The sequence below is a fragment of the Quercus lobata genome, chromosome 11 (assembly GCF_001633185.2).
Source record: "Quercus lobata isolate SW786 chromosome 11, ValleyOak3.0 Primary Assembly, whole genome shotgun sequence".
NCBI classification, from domain to species: domain Eukaryota; kingdom Viridiplantae; phylum Streptophyta; class Magnoliopsida; order Fagales; family Fagaceae; genus Quercus; species Quercus lobata.
The window spans coordinates 592039-606845 of record NC_044914.1 but is presented as its reverse complement, the minus strand read 5'-3'; the positions used below and the strand labels follow the sequence as shown (position 1 = coordinate 606845).

The 14807-nt window shown below is 35.3% G+C and overlaps 1 pseudogene; it reads right to left on the bottom strand.

Annotated features, from left to right (window-relative positions):
• On the bottom strand, positions 1-2640 carry LOC115968419 (annotated as a pseudogene).
• Positions 2641-14807: the final 12167 nt, after the last annotated feature.

Here is a 14807-nt window from a genome sequence, read left to right as displayed (position 1 = left end):
TATTTAAAATTACTTCTGTTCACTATTATCACTCTTAAGTCTCCAGTCTCCACAACGAAAGTATATCAAGTTTAAGCCCAAAACAAGACATGCAAAGAGCATACATAGGCAATTATTAGAGTAACATACAAGCAATTATTCAGCTAATATGTCCCAAGCTATCAGAGGCGGGACAATCCCTCCTTTCCTCCCTTAGTCAGAAAAGGGTAGTCTGTGTACCCAACAACAGGATCCTGTGTATAGAAAGTTTTTCTAATGTACTTATTTAGGGGTGCATTGATCTTAAACCTCATGACCAAGTCCGGGTTTGAGATAAAATGGCGACCATAAGATATCAAATCAGCCTCATCTTGAGACAAAGCTTGCATTCCTAGCTATCGAGTGAAGCCACCACTACAGATAAAGGTTCCCTGATAAGCTTTTCTGAAGGCCCTAATTAGGTGAGTTTCCTCCTCTTCAGTGCCAGGTCTTCCAGATTCTGTCTGACCATAAGCTGTGTATCGAGGCTGAGTCACATGAAGATAAGTGAGTTTTGAGCCTATTCTACTTGGAGTTTGTTAAAGTCTATCAATCACTGCCAAGCCTAGGCCAAGTGGGTCGGACTCTGTGGCATCCAGGTGATCAATTGCTGGAGAAATTCTCACTCCAACTCGTTCTGCGCCAATGGCTGCCACTACTGCTTTAACCACCTGCAATAAGAATTTGCATCGATTGTCAATTGAGCCACCATACGCGTCTGTTCGATCATTGATCCCATCCTTCAAAAATTGGCCGATGAGGTAGCCATGTGCCCCATGAATCTCAAATCCGTCAAAACCTGCATTACATGAAGATTATTTTTATATTTTTTTGATAAATTGCATTACATGAAGATTATATATGATGATACTTGAACATAATAACAACTGCTTGTTTGTCAGTAAGATGCACCATGGAAGACAAACAAATCCATTGCATCAAACTTCAATCAATGGTGCAGTGTGAAAAGGTAACCTTGAGGCAATTATATGTCCTGTATTATAATTAATTTTTACAAACAATTTGAATTCTCATTGCAAACTGGTTAAAGAAAAATAAAATGCTTACTAAGTGATGCTTAAATTTTCAAAATTATAATAACCATTTGCTATTTATAAAATTTCTGAAATCCTAAGCTCTTCTTATCTTTAATATTTTGATGCACCTGTGAGCAACTAAAGAATTGGGGGACCAATCAAGTCCAAAACTATATGCACGGGTATGACATTGACATTTGGCATTTCACATATATGCAGCCTTTCCACTTGTAATCTATTCAATAGCCACTAGAAGGAGACACACTCATAGTCACTTAACGTGCCCCATGTTACTACAAAGCAGAGTCGTACAAAGTTATGATGGCCTTTTAGTTAAAACTTAAAACGGGCTTCACCCCAATTAGCAGTTAAAGTAATTAAGCTAAAGTCATCAGAAGCTTAGAACTAAAGCAATCGCATGACATAGTCACAAACTGATAAAGACAAATTAACAAACCTGCTCGAATGGCATTCAATGCTGCCCTGCGATAATGCTCCACAATATCCAATATTTCATAAGTTTCCAGGGCTCTAGGCTTCGGGTATATGCCATAGGACCCGTCTAGCAAGAGAACTCTCCATCTATTTGATATGGGCTTGCTCGTCGATGAAATTGGAGGCGCCCCACCGGATTGATAAACTAATCAATTGGTCAAAGACACCAGCTAAAATGGTCAGCTCGCTTCTACTACTACTACTAATAATAATAATAATAACATCGATCATCTTGTCTTCAGGAAGAAAGCAATGAATCTTGAATCCAAAAGAAGTTATGAAAGAAGCATCATTTGAGATTAATGAGAATTTGATCAATTTACAATTATATAACTTCAATTTCCAGATAGATAGATAGATAGATAGGCACCTTGATGAGATGCACAGCCGACAAGCCACAATTGGCAGAAAATGATGGCACCTTTGGCATGAACTGCATCCACCAATTTCTTCCATGCTTCCACCTGCACTTCATTATATATCCCAGATTCCCAGGAACATGTGGGAACCTGCTTCCATCAACAAAAATATTCATTACTAAAACTTTCAAAGTAATCTTCTGTACGTAAACAAAAATATCATATATATTTGAACCTATAGTTTGTGTTGTTCTGACATATTGATTGAGGACATTACCTTGCAACAGCCAAAGAAGATAAGCTTGATTTCACGATGTTTAGGTTTATGGACAATAAAAATTCATTAAAATGACACATTAATTTCTGTCGTATTTATTAAACAAAATGGTTAAAGTTTAATCAAGTGATATAGTCCTTTTATTTATTTATTTGTATAAATTCTTATTCATGTTCAATATGTGGTGCGTTCATATTTCTTTCTGCATTTTCTTCTTACACCACCCGCATTTGGAAAACCCCTTTCACTCAACTTTCAGACATTGAAATAGTAACTGTAAGCCCATGGCCATCCAAATCCAAAACCACTCTGTCCTAAATCCACAAAGATCCAAATTACTTATCATGCCCAAATTAAAAGAGGATTTATTATACTTTGAATAATAACTACATACAACTTCCATTCTCACATAGAGGTGGACGGTGGACCTCATAAGTATGAAACCCATCTTCATGTTCGTAAAGTTGTAATTTACAATTATGTGTTTTGTCGGCTTTAATTCCGTGCCAAATTTGATTATAATTTATTCAATCTTTTGTGCCCTGTATTTATTATGGGATTTGATTGTAAGGGTTGTGTGATAGAGAGAGAGAGAGAGTGTGTGTGAACACTCAAGCAATTGAAGATTGAAGAGTTTTCGCGGATATCTCGCGACTAAGCATCCCGCGAAGTGACCCATATGACTTGCACATGCTGGAATGTGAAGAGTCAGGATAGGATGGAGACAGTTGTGTCTCGCGAGTATCTCGCGAGTAAGGCCTTCCCAAGAGACATTCTGTTTTGCCAGACTGTCAATTCTAATACGCACTTTTTGTGCCTATACTATTTATACCCACATTACCCACAAATGTTGAGGAGTGATTCTGAGAGAAAACCCTAGCCAAACACCTTGAGAGTTAGAGATTGTGATACCCACAATCCTCTACACAATTACTTGTGGATTTTTCTCAACTCCTACATCTCCATTTCTATACCATTGAGAGGTTGATAGCTCAAACACTTACCACACCCTTTCAAAGTGTCAAGTGAAGTTTCGGTGTTGCTGGGAAGTATTGGAAGAAGCCTAGGATGGTAGATGCAACATGGAGCTTGTTGCGGGATCCGGAGAGCTAGACAAGATACGGTTCCGAGAAGCCTTGTTAGAGTAGGAGTTTGGAGGGCTTAGGTACATCGAGTAGATTAGGCTTAGAGGGTCTCTTGCTAACCCATGTATCCCAACTGATTGTCGAGTGGATCGATTACCGCTTGAAGGGCGGCGGAGAGGTTTTTCGCCTAGTTCTTCGATTTCCTCTTTGATAACACATCGGCGTGTTATATTGTGTTTGCATCTCTCTTTCCTACTCTTTTACATTCCTTTTTACTGCTGTATTGTCTTGATTATGGATTAGAGTAGCTTGTTTTTTTATCCATTCGATTTACACTATTCCACACTTAGAATTAAGTTAGTGTAAAATCTATTGAGCCGTAACTTTAATTTGGGGGTCTAAACAGCTCTTGTGTTTTTAACACATTTTCGAGCTTTCAATTGGTATCAGAGCGGGTACACTCGCTGTGGTTTTAATACCTGAGTGTGATCCTAGACTCTCTTGGTTTGCCATGGAAAGGGATATGGTAAAGGCCAACATAAAGCATAGTAAAGGTGTTTGTGAAAATGGCTTTATGAGCATATTTGGAGATTGTTCTAGTAATGAACTTTTAGAGTTATTCAAATCAAAGAAACATGCTAGAATCTTTATACACATGCTGAAATCACTAGTTCATAGGAATCATGATATTCATAAAAGCTTGTGTGAGTCAAATTCCTTAATTGACAAATATAAGAAAAGGAATAGACGTTTGTGTGACAAACTAGACTGTTTGAAAAGAAAGATTCACTCATTTATGAATGAAGTAAAGAAAGATGAGTCCTGCTTTGATGGTCAAGAATGCCTATCTCATGATTGTCTTTTTTTTCATATCGCATTGAAAGTATTTAATTCATGTTTGTGGTATCTAGACAACGGTTGTTCAAGACATATGACTGGAGATAAATCTTTGTTCAAAACTCTTAAAGAGAAGAAAGATGGCTTTGTGACATTTGGAGATGGTAGTCACTCATAAGTTCTTGGAAAGGGAACCGTGGATATTCCAGGACTGCCTTTGTTAATTGATGTGTTGTACATTAAGGGATTGAAAGTGAACTTGCTGAGTATCACTCAGATTTGTGATGAAGACTTCTTAGTCCAATTTTCAAAGAAAGGATGTCTAATCCTAAATGAAGAAGGTGTTCAGGTTTTGAAGGGACTTAGGACCACTGACAATTATTATGGGGTCATTCCCAAACCAAGCATAGCATGTCAAAGTGCTCGAGTGAATCTTTTGGAGTTGTGGCATCAAAGACGTGGACATGCTAATTACAAACAAGTGGCAAAAGTCTCAAAGCTTGAAGCTGTGGTTGGTTTACCAAAGTTTGGAAAAATTGAGAAAAATGTTTGTGGTCCATGTCAATTGGGAAAACAAAGTCAAGCCATCCGAAAGTAAACGTGGTTGCTACTTCTCGCCCTTTGGAGTTACTACATGTGGATCTAATGGGTCCAACAAGAACAGAAAGCATGGGAGGAAAGCGCTATATTATGGTGGTTGATAATTTCTCAAGATATTCTTGGGTGGAATTTCTTAGAGAGAAGTCGAAAGCATGTGACAAGATGGAAAGGCTATGCAAGAGGCTACAGAATGAGAAGGGAGTTCCCATAGTTAAAATCAGAAGTGATCATGGGAAGGAGTTTGAAAATGCAAAGTTTGAAGCATTCTGCAATGAACACGACATCAAGAAGGAATTTTCAGCTCCAAAAACTCCACAACAGAATGGGGTGGTTGAAAGAAAGAACCGAGTGATCCAAGAAATGGCAAGAGTAATGTTACTAAACAAAAGCATTCCATAGAAGTTTTGGGCTGAAGCAGTGAATACTTTGTGTCACATTGGGAATAGGATTTACTTCCGGGCAGGAACAAAGAAGACATCGTATGAAATTTGGAGAGAAAAGAAGCCGAAGGTGAAATATTTCTGAGTATTTGGAAGCAAGTGTTATATTCTCAATGATAGGGAGAATCTTGGAAAATTTTGATGCTAAGAGTGATGAAGGGATATTCCTAGGCTACTCAACAAATAGCCAAGCATATAGAGTGTACAATAAGCGCACTAAGACAGTGATGGAATCGATAAATGTGGTCATCGATGACACTATCTCTGAAAAGGATATTGATGATGATGGTGAAGGACCAAATCTTAAGAAGAATGAGGGTGATGACAACATGTCTCAAGATGAGGATACTGAGAAAGAATCACTGGAAAAGGAGTTTACACCTCCTATATCAAGAAGGGAGACTAGATCAACTCAAGGATCTTCTAGTCCACTCACCCCTCCTGAAGTTCAACCTCCAATCTCTCGTGATGAGGAACCTTTCACTTCTAAGAGACCATCGTCAAGGGTAACTCTCAATCATCCCTTAAGCAATATCATTGGTGATTTAGATGAAGGAATTCGATTGAGAAAAGGACCAGCCTATAGTGCGAATCATGTGACATACAACTGCTATCTTGCTCAATTTGAACCAATGAAAGTGGAGGAAGCTTTGAAGGATGAGAATTGGGTAGATTCCATGCACCAAGAGTTGCATCAATTTGTTAGAAATGATGTATAGGAGTTGGTACCAAGGCCCAAGGATACACATGTAATCGGCACCAAGTGGATCTTCAAGAACAAGACTGATAAAGATGGTAAAATTGTCCGAAACAAGTCTAGATTGGTGGCTCAAGGATATACTCAAGTTGAAGCCATAGACTTTGATGAATCTTTTGCTCCAATTGCAAGACTAGAGTCAATCCGAATTCTTCTCTCCATAGCATGCATTATGAACTTCAAGTTATATCAAATGGACATGAAGAGTGCTTTCTTGAACAGGCTTTTAAACGAAGAAGTGTTTGTTGAGCAACCAAAGGGGTTTCAAGACCCTTACTTTATGGATCATGTGTTAAGGCTGAAGAAGGCATTATATGGGCTGAAACAAGCACCAAGGGCTTGGTATGATCGCCTCACCACATACCTCTTGGATCATGGTTTCAAGAGAGGTCAAGCCGATCGAACTTTGTTTGTCAAAAGAGATGAGAAATCTCTCATTGTTGCCCAAGTATATGTGGATGACATTGTCTTCGGATCCACAATTGATCACTTAGCTCATGAAAACTCAGAAGAAATGAAAAGAGAGTTTAAGATGAGCATGGTGGGAGAGCTAAACTACTTCTTAGGGTTTCAAGTGAAACAACGGGAAAATGGGATATTTATCTCTCAAGAGAAATATGCCAAAAATCTTGTAAAGAGATTCGACCTAGACTCTAAGAAACACACTTCTACTCCCATGAGTTCCTCAGCAAAACTGAGTCATGATGTAGCAGGTGTAGAAGTGGATCCTACACTTTATTGAAGCATGATCGGTAGTCTTCTCTATCTCACTACTAACAGACTAGACATCGCTTTCAGTGTAGGAGTATGTGCTCGATTTTAGGCAGCACCCAAAGAGTCACACTTGACAGCAGTCAAATGAATTATCCGCTACATAAATGGCACATCTGATTATGGAATTTGGTATTCAAGAGACTCGAATGAGTGCCTAGCTGGATATTCTGATGCTGACTAGGCCGGGTGCATTGATGACAAGAAAAGCACTTTCGGTGGTTGCTTCTATCTTGGAAACAACTTAGTGTCATGGATGAGCAAAAAGCAAAATTCAATTTCTCTATCAACAGCTGAAGCTAAGTACATTGCAGCGGCAAGTTGTTGTGCACAATTATTATGGATGAAGAAGCTTCTACATGATTATGGAATCACTCAAGACACTATGTGTGTGTTCTGTGACAATTCAAGTGCCATAAATTTGTCCAAAAATCCAGTTCAACACTCAAAATCAAAGCATATCAAGATCCAGTACCACTTCATTCGAGATTTGGTGGAGGAAAAGACTGTGTATTTAGAGTTATCAACACTGACAACCAGAAGGCAGACATTCTTACTAAACCTCTTAATGGTCTAAGGTTTGAGTCTTTGCGTAAGACCATTGGTGTCGGTATCATTCCTTGAACTCTATCTCTTATGTGAACCTATTCTGTTCATTGTTGCACATTTGGTGTTTAGGTCTCACATGCTTAGTTATTAGCATTTTTTTTTTTTGGTTTTGGTTTTGGTTTATATCTGTTTTTGTTGATCTTACTTTTCCTGTTCTGTTTTTTAGTGTGTTAAAAAAAAATTTTCAAAAACCCATAAAAATTGAAAAATCTTCAAAAAGTTTGATCGATTGTTTTGTGTATATCATATGTGAGTTTGGTCTAGTACCTTCGTACTAATGGCGTAGTGCATTTACAAGCTTAGCTTGTTATGTATGCACATATATCTTTGTAGGAGAAATCTTGAAAACTATGTATGATTGTTGTAAATAGATCTTCAAGCTTATCATGAATGATTGGTCAATAGTCTTGATGGTCTTGATACTTGCATAGACTTGAGCCTATATCTCTTCCTACTTTATTTTTATGTTTTTGCTATAGAGCTCACCAAATGTAAATCTCCAAATGAAAAAGAGATAATGAGCTGCAAAAGCCTATCGCACATACTAGTATTTGACTAGGAAAAAGGGAAAGTGACTTTTGTATCAAAATATATGGTGCTTAAAAAAGCCAAAGGCTAAATCTAAAAGTTGAAATATCAAAAATTTCAAGCACCGATCTCAAAAAGAGATGTATTATCCAAAAAGGACCAAATGTTATGATTTATGCAAAAGCCAACTGAAAAACTTCTATGATTTGAAATCATTCTCTTGTGGGAGGTCATATATGCTCATTTCTATAATTGAGATAGTCCACTTGATTTCGTACCAGTTGTGTATGACTTAATTGAATTGATCATTGAAGCTTCACTCTGGTCTAAGGACTATTCCACATTTGATACTCACCCACAACACACAAGACTTCGATTCAATTAATGCTTATCTCATTTGTGTGTTTGTACATGTTCAAATGTGATGTGTATGCTTAAGTACTTGCGGATCAAACCTAAAAATATTTTTGAGTGTTTTATATGTTTTTGAAAGTGATTTTATACTTTCGTGCTTTCAGTTTTTGTTCAAAATGCATTTTTGTGTTTTTCTTCAAAAACTAGTTCAGAGGTCTTTTCGCGAGAAGCTTGGGACTTAGAGCTTCCCACGAAATGTGCTTAAGGGAAATTACTAAGTCACATTTTCATACAAAAAGTCTTGCTACTGCCTCGTGAGTATTTCGCGACTAAACTCTTCTCGCTAAATGTTTTTAGGCAAAAACTGGAAATTTTCAAAGTTCATACAGAGGCTATCGCAACTGTATCACGACTGTTTCGCGACTAAGAGCTTCTCGCGAAAGCTTCAATGTGTCTCGCATCTAATCTCGTGACTTTCTAACCCGCGAAAAACGCGTGTTTTCAATTTATAAGGCAGATGTGACAGGTTTTCAAACCACTCTCATTTCCCTCGCTTAGACTCTCTCGAACCCCCTTCAACCCAAAACCATTTTTTACTCAAACTCCATCATTCTCAAGTTTATTTTTTGCATTTCCAACTTCAAGGTATGTTTTCTAAAACATTTCTTCATGTTTTTTTGAGATTATGCAGAAATTTAAGTTAGGGTTCAAAAATTGGGGATTTTTCGAAAATGGGTTGGGGTTCTGAGTTTTTGTGAAAATTTTTCAAAATATTTGATTGGGTTGAGTCCCATTTGATATTTGTGTATCTGTGTTGGCCCCTTGAGGCATTCTAAGCTTGTATTGAGGCAGATTTCTCCATGTTCATGCATTGTTCATAGTTAAAATTCATTGTTGCATGCTAGGTGTTTGACAGAATGTCCTAGTGACATTCTTGTGTTGAATTGGACTCAACTGAGTTCCAATGCTTGGTTTTTATCTTGATTGATCATGTTTATCATGTTTTGGTCAATGTTTGTGTGTTTTACACACTATGTCCATTTTATGCCTCAATGCCATGCCATGCATCACTAGACATATCTCATGCATCTCATGCTGCATCCCCATGCTCCACATGCTACACACACATGCATCAGCACATGCTCAACATAGACACACACATGCATAGTGATTCACTTTATGCATTTTGCTTTTGTTTACGTAGTTAAACACTTATAGCATGTTATTTTGTGTCTGTTTGCTCTGTTCTGAGTTGTTTTTGCTCTGTTTTTAAGTTGTCTTACTTTTGTTTTGAACTAACTTGGATCTAATCAAGTTTTGTGTTCTGTGTTTGTGTTTTTGCACTTGTTACTTTTCTATTTTGTGCTCTCATATGTAGATGTCTCCGTTTAAAAGCTCAGTTGTGAAAGGAGGCTGCAACAAAGGGAAAGAGCTAGTGATTGATGTTGATGACCCTTCACCGAGGTCAAGAGGACTCGTTTTTCAACAAGAGTGTATGACCCTGACTTGTTTAGATCCTATGCTACATTCTAGACCTACACGAGCCACTTTCGAGATGCTCCATTGTTGGTTGAAAGGGCCGTTGATCAACCCTCTCTCCTAGACACGAATATTCCAATATGGTTTGCCACCAAAGATTGGAATTTTCTTCTCTCAAATCTTGAGGATGCATACGAAAACTTAGTAAAAGAATTCTATGCAAATGCCATTGTTGAAGGAGAGGAAATCAAGTGTTGTGTGAGAGGAAAGCGGTTCTCAGTTACACCGTCTACTTGGCCGAAATTCTACACATCAACAGGCCAATATTACATATCCCATCGATATATGATGAACTGAATCCGGATGAGGAGATTCTTCAGGAAGCTTTAGGAGCTAATTTGGAATTCTCCTCCAATGGGAAGTCAATAAGTGTGGCATCTCTTTCCCCTGAATTAAGGTTGCTCACGATGATCATGTTTAGCAACCTTTACCCTCTGTCCAGCACCAATTACATGAATCTTGGTCGAGCATTATTCTTGCATGATCTGATCACTGACGTGGAGATTGATGTGTGCTCTCATATTTTCCACATTGTGGCAAAAACAGTTGACCGGACAGCTTCAAGGAATTGTATTCCTTTTTGTCGCCTTATCTCAAGGATTTCGAAGCTTAAAGGTGTGCATCCTTCGGAAGATGAACGCCCATATCCAAGTCCAAGTCCAATTAATATCCGCATTCTCCATGCAAGCATGAGTCACACTAAGAAGAATACCAAGCAAGAGAGTCATGCTACTCAGGGAAGCTCAAGTTCTATATCCCATGTTTATGATGAACAGCTAGACAACATCATGGCTACTCTCCAAGAGATTACTACCAAAATATCTAGACTAGCTACCATCATGCACTCCCAACACATTCATTTTGACACCAAGTTCACATCTCTTCAGACTCAATTGGACCAAATTTAGAGGAAGCTAGAGGAACATGAAGATTAGCTATTCCATGACAAAAAGGGGGAGATGGTGTTGGTGTTAGGGGGAGTGTAGTGATAGGGGGAGTGCAGTGATGGGGGGGGGGGGAGAAGATAGTAACTACTGTAGTCATTCTTTAATGACTGATCCTGTTTGATCAAGATATGCTTACATGTTCTATTATGTTTACTAACTTGATCGCATTTTACTTGCTCATATACGTACCATGTATTCAACTTGCCATAAGCTTAATGAAAGTTTTGTTTGTGTGCAAGTGTTTCAGGTTACAGGTACATACGTGCAAATGTTTCACAGCTTCTAGATTAGGTGTGAGTGAGTTTTGCAACTGTTCCCAAACTCACGTTTAAGTCTAGAGTCTGTTTTAGGGGTTTTGTCACGGAATAGCCAAATGGGGAGATTTTAAAGTTGTAATTTATAACTATGTGTTTTGTTGGCTTTAATTCCGTGCCAAATTTGATTGTAATTTTATTCAATCTTTTGTACCCAGTATTTATTGTGGGATTTGATTGTAAGGGTTGTGTGATAGAGAGAGGGAGTGTGAAGACTCAAGCAATTGAAGACTGAAGAGTTTTTGTGGGTATCTCGCGACTAAGCATCCCGCAAAGTGACCCATGTAACTTGCACATGTTGGAATGCGAAGAGTCTAGACAGGATGGAGACAGCTGTGCCTCGCGAGTATCTCGCGGGTAAGACCTTCCCGCAAAACATTCTGTTTTGCTAAACTGTCAATTCTAGTACACATTTTCTGTGCCTATACTATTTATACCCACATTACCATAAATGTTGAGGAGTGTTTCTAAGAGAAAACCCTAGCCAAACACCTTGAGAGTTAGAGATTGTTATACCCACAATCCTCTACACAATTGCTTGTGAATTTTCCTCAACTCCTACCTTTCCATTTCCATATCATTGAGAGGTTGATAGCCCAAACACTTACCACACCCTTTTAGAGTGTCAAATGAGATTTTGGTATTGTTGGGAAGCATTGGAAGAAGCTAAGGATGGCAGATGCAACATGGAGCTTGTTGCGGAATCCAGAAAGTTAGACAAGACACGATTCCGAGAAGCCTTGTTGGAGTAGGAGTTTTGAAGGCTTAAGTACATCGGGTAGATTAAGCTTAGAGGGTCTTTTGCTAACTCATGTATCCCAACTGATTGTCTAGGAGATAGATTACCGCTTAGAGGGCGGCGTAGAGGTTTTTTGCCGATTTTTTTGGTTTCCTCTTTAATAACACATCAGCGTGTTATCTTGTGTTTACATCTCTCTTCCCTACTCTTTTAAATTCCTTTTTACTGCTGTGTTGTCTTGATTATGGATTAGAGTAGCTTATTTGTTTATTTGCTCGCATTTACACTATTCCGCACTTAAAATTAAGTGATTGAAAAATTTTTCGAGCTTTCAATGTTTAAAAAAAAAAAAAATTATGTATTTTTTGTTACACATAATATCATTTCCCAATTGAGGGAAAAAAGTGATACGAATTAGAGTTTATAATCTTTTTACAATTGATAATGTGATTGATGATTAACATAGCGTACAAGTTATGATCAAAACATTTCATGACTTTAAAACTTTCACATTAATTTATTACCAACCTCTTTTCTTTTCTTTTCTTTTTTTTTAATTACCACGCGTCATTAGATGTTACACCCACACTCCAACCATCATCATAAAAATTATTATAAAAAAATAAAAATTGTTTTTTCATATTTACTTTTGAAAAGGCTTTTATTATAATGAGCCACACTAGAATGGGAAGTAAATAAAAAAACATAAATAAAAATCTCTCAATGCCATGATTGAGCCAAGTGGCTTCACCAAATTGTAGAATTTTTTTAAATTTAAAAAAAACATATATAATTTTTCTTCACCTATAATCTCTAAGTTGATAAAAATCTTAATTTGATTACAATCCAAATTTTTCATATAATCCATCTAATCCTATCCACTCTAATTCTATTTGTTTTTATCGACTTGTTTGGATAAAGTAACAATAAGTATTGTATCAATTTTTTAATAAAGTAACAATTTTACTTTTAACCTAATTTAAATATTAATTGTTGTTTTTTTGTGTGTTGATAGAGTATCAAATAATAGCTAATATGTTTTTTTTAATAGCTAATATGTATTAACATTAATGTAACCCAAAAAAAAAAATTAGGATAAAGTAACCCAAAAAAACTAATATATGTTAAATAATGACAAATTTTGTAAAAAAATAAATGACAAATTCAAATTCACATAAGTTTGAAGAAAAGTATACAAATTTTGTTTTGTGATATTGACAAAAAATAATATACAAAAAAAAGAATAAATCATCTTATGCATTCTGAAAATAAACATATTTATTGCACTCTTTTAATAAGTTATTACTTTTATATATATATATATATATATATGCATTTCGTAATTCCTTAGTTTCACATGGTATGAATTTATTATATAACTTAAAAGTAAAATGTTTATTTATTTTTATTATCTATTCTATTATATAATTTTAAGTAAATTAATATAAAAAAAACTACTTACATATGAATTTTGATTAAACCATGCATCGCACGGGCATAATGCTAGTATATATATAAAATCGAAACCTCTAAAACTCTCAAAATTTTCCACATCAGCACAATATTTAAATAAAATTATCATTTTATTTAAATAAAATTATTTTTTTTGTTTAGTCCAAACTTAACAAGGAGTAAAACTCTATCTCTCTAACAAGTTCAATTTAAACTCAAACTCATCATTATCATTGTTTTTAAACAAAATTATTTTTGTTTAATAAAAACTTAATAAAGAGTGAAACTCTATCTCTTAATAAGTCCAACTTAAACTCGAACTTAAATGTTGATAATTTATATAAAAACAAAAATTTGATAGGACTCCAAAAAAAAAAAAAAAAAAAAAGACTCACGTTAGATTAAGAAAAAGAGAGAAAGAGAGAGAGACTCATCTCTCTCCTCCTCAAATCCTGACAATTACCACCTCAAAACCTTAAACTTAACTTTACTTTAGGATTCCAAAAAAAAAAAAAAAAAGGAAAAAAGGAAAATGAATAGAGAGACTCACGTAACAAAAAAAGAAGAAGTTAGGATTAAGAAAAAAAAAAAGAGAGAAGGACTCCTGTTAGGAGTCTCTTTTCCCTCCTCAAAACCTTAGCAATTACCACATTAAAACCCTAAACTTAACTTCACTTTAGGATTAAAAAAAAAAAGACTAACATAAAAATAAATAAATAAAAACACAAGGAATCTGATTTAACTTTCTTCTTTGATTAATGAATTTTATGTCGAATTTGTTTATATTTTTATTATTAATAAAATTTCAATTCAACATATGTGGATATTTGTTTATATTGTTATTAATAAATTTTATTATTTATGTCGAATTTTTTATTTGCTTTCATATGTGCCTGAGATTTTCTTTCTATCTTATTCTTTTGTTATGTTTAAAATTGATTTTCTTTTGAGTATTTAAGTTAATCTCCATATGTATATTGACATTGTTTTCGTGGTTTTGGTTTTTGGGTTGAAATTTCTATTAATTATTTATTTATTTTTTTGTACATAGTAGATAAAACATTTTTATTTTTTTGGAGAAAAATTAAAGCTGCAACCTATGTCTTCCAGCCTAGGGAAAGATAAATTTTTATTTGGTATGTTATATATAAATTTGTTGAATTTGGTTTGGTTTTGATGTAGAATTTGGGGATTCTATAATTTTTGAAATTTTAAGTCTTGGGGTTTTTATTTAAGTTCATGTGATTTTTTGTTTTCTTATTAAAAGTTATGATTTTTGGTTGATTAATTATTTGTTTGGATTAATTTCAATTAATTATTTGTTTGGATTCAACATAAAAGATAATGGAATTAGGTATTATAATTTTGATATTGTTCCATGTTTTGAATTGTCTATATTGTTATTACTATGAGAAAGTCATATTGCTACTCAAATTTAAAACTTGGTGTATCTTCCTTATATCTTGATCTTTATTTATATATTTGTAGTTTATATTAGTTTTGAGTGTGTGTGTGTATATATATAACTATCGGGAGTTTTGCTTTATTAATTTAAGAATTGTAAATTACTTTGTAGGTTTCGGTAACTATGCACTTGCAACTCAATAACGTTCAATGTTAGACAACACTTCTAAACTATAAAAAAAGTT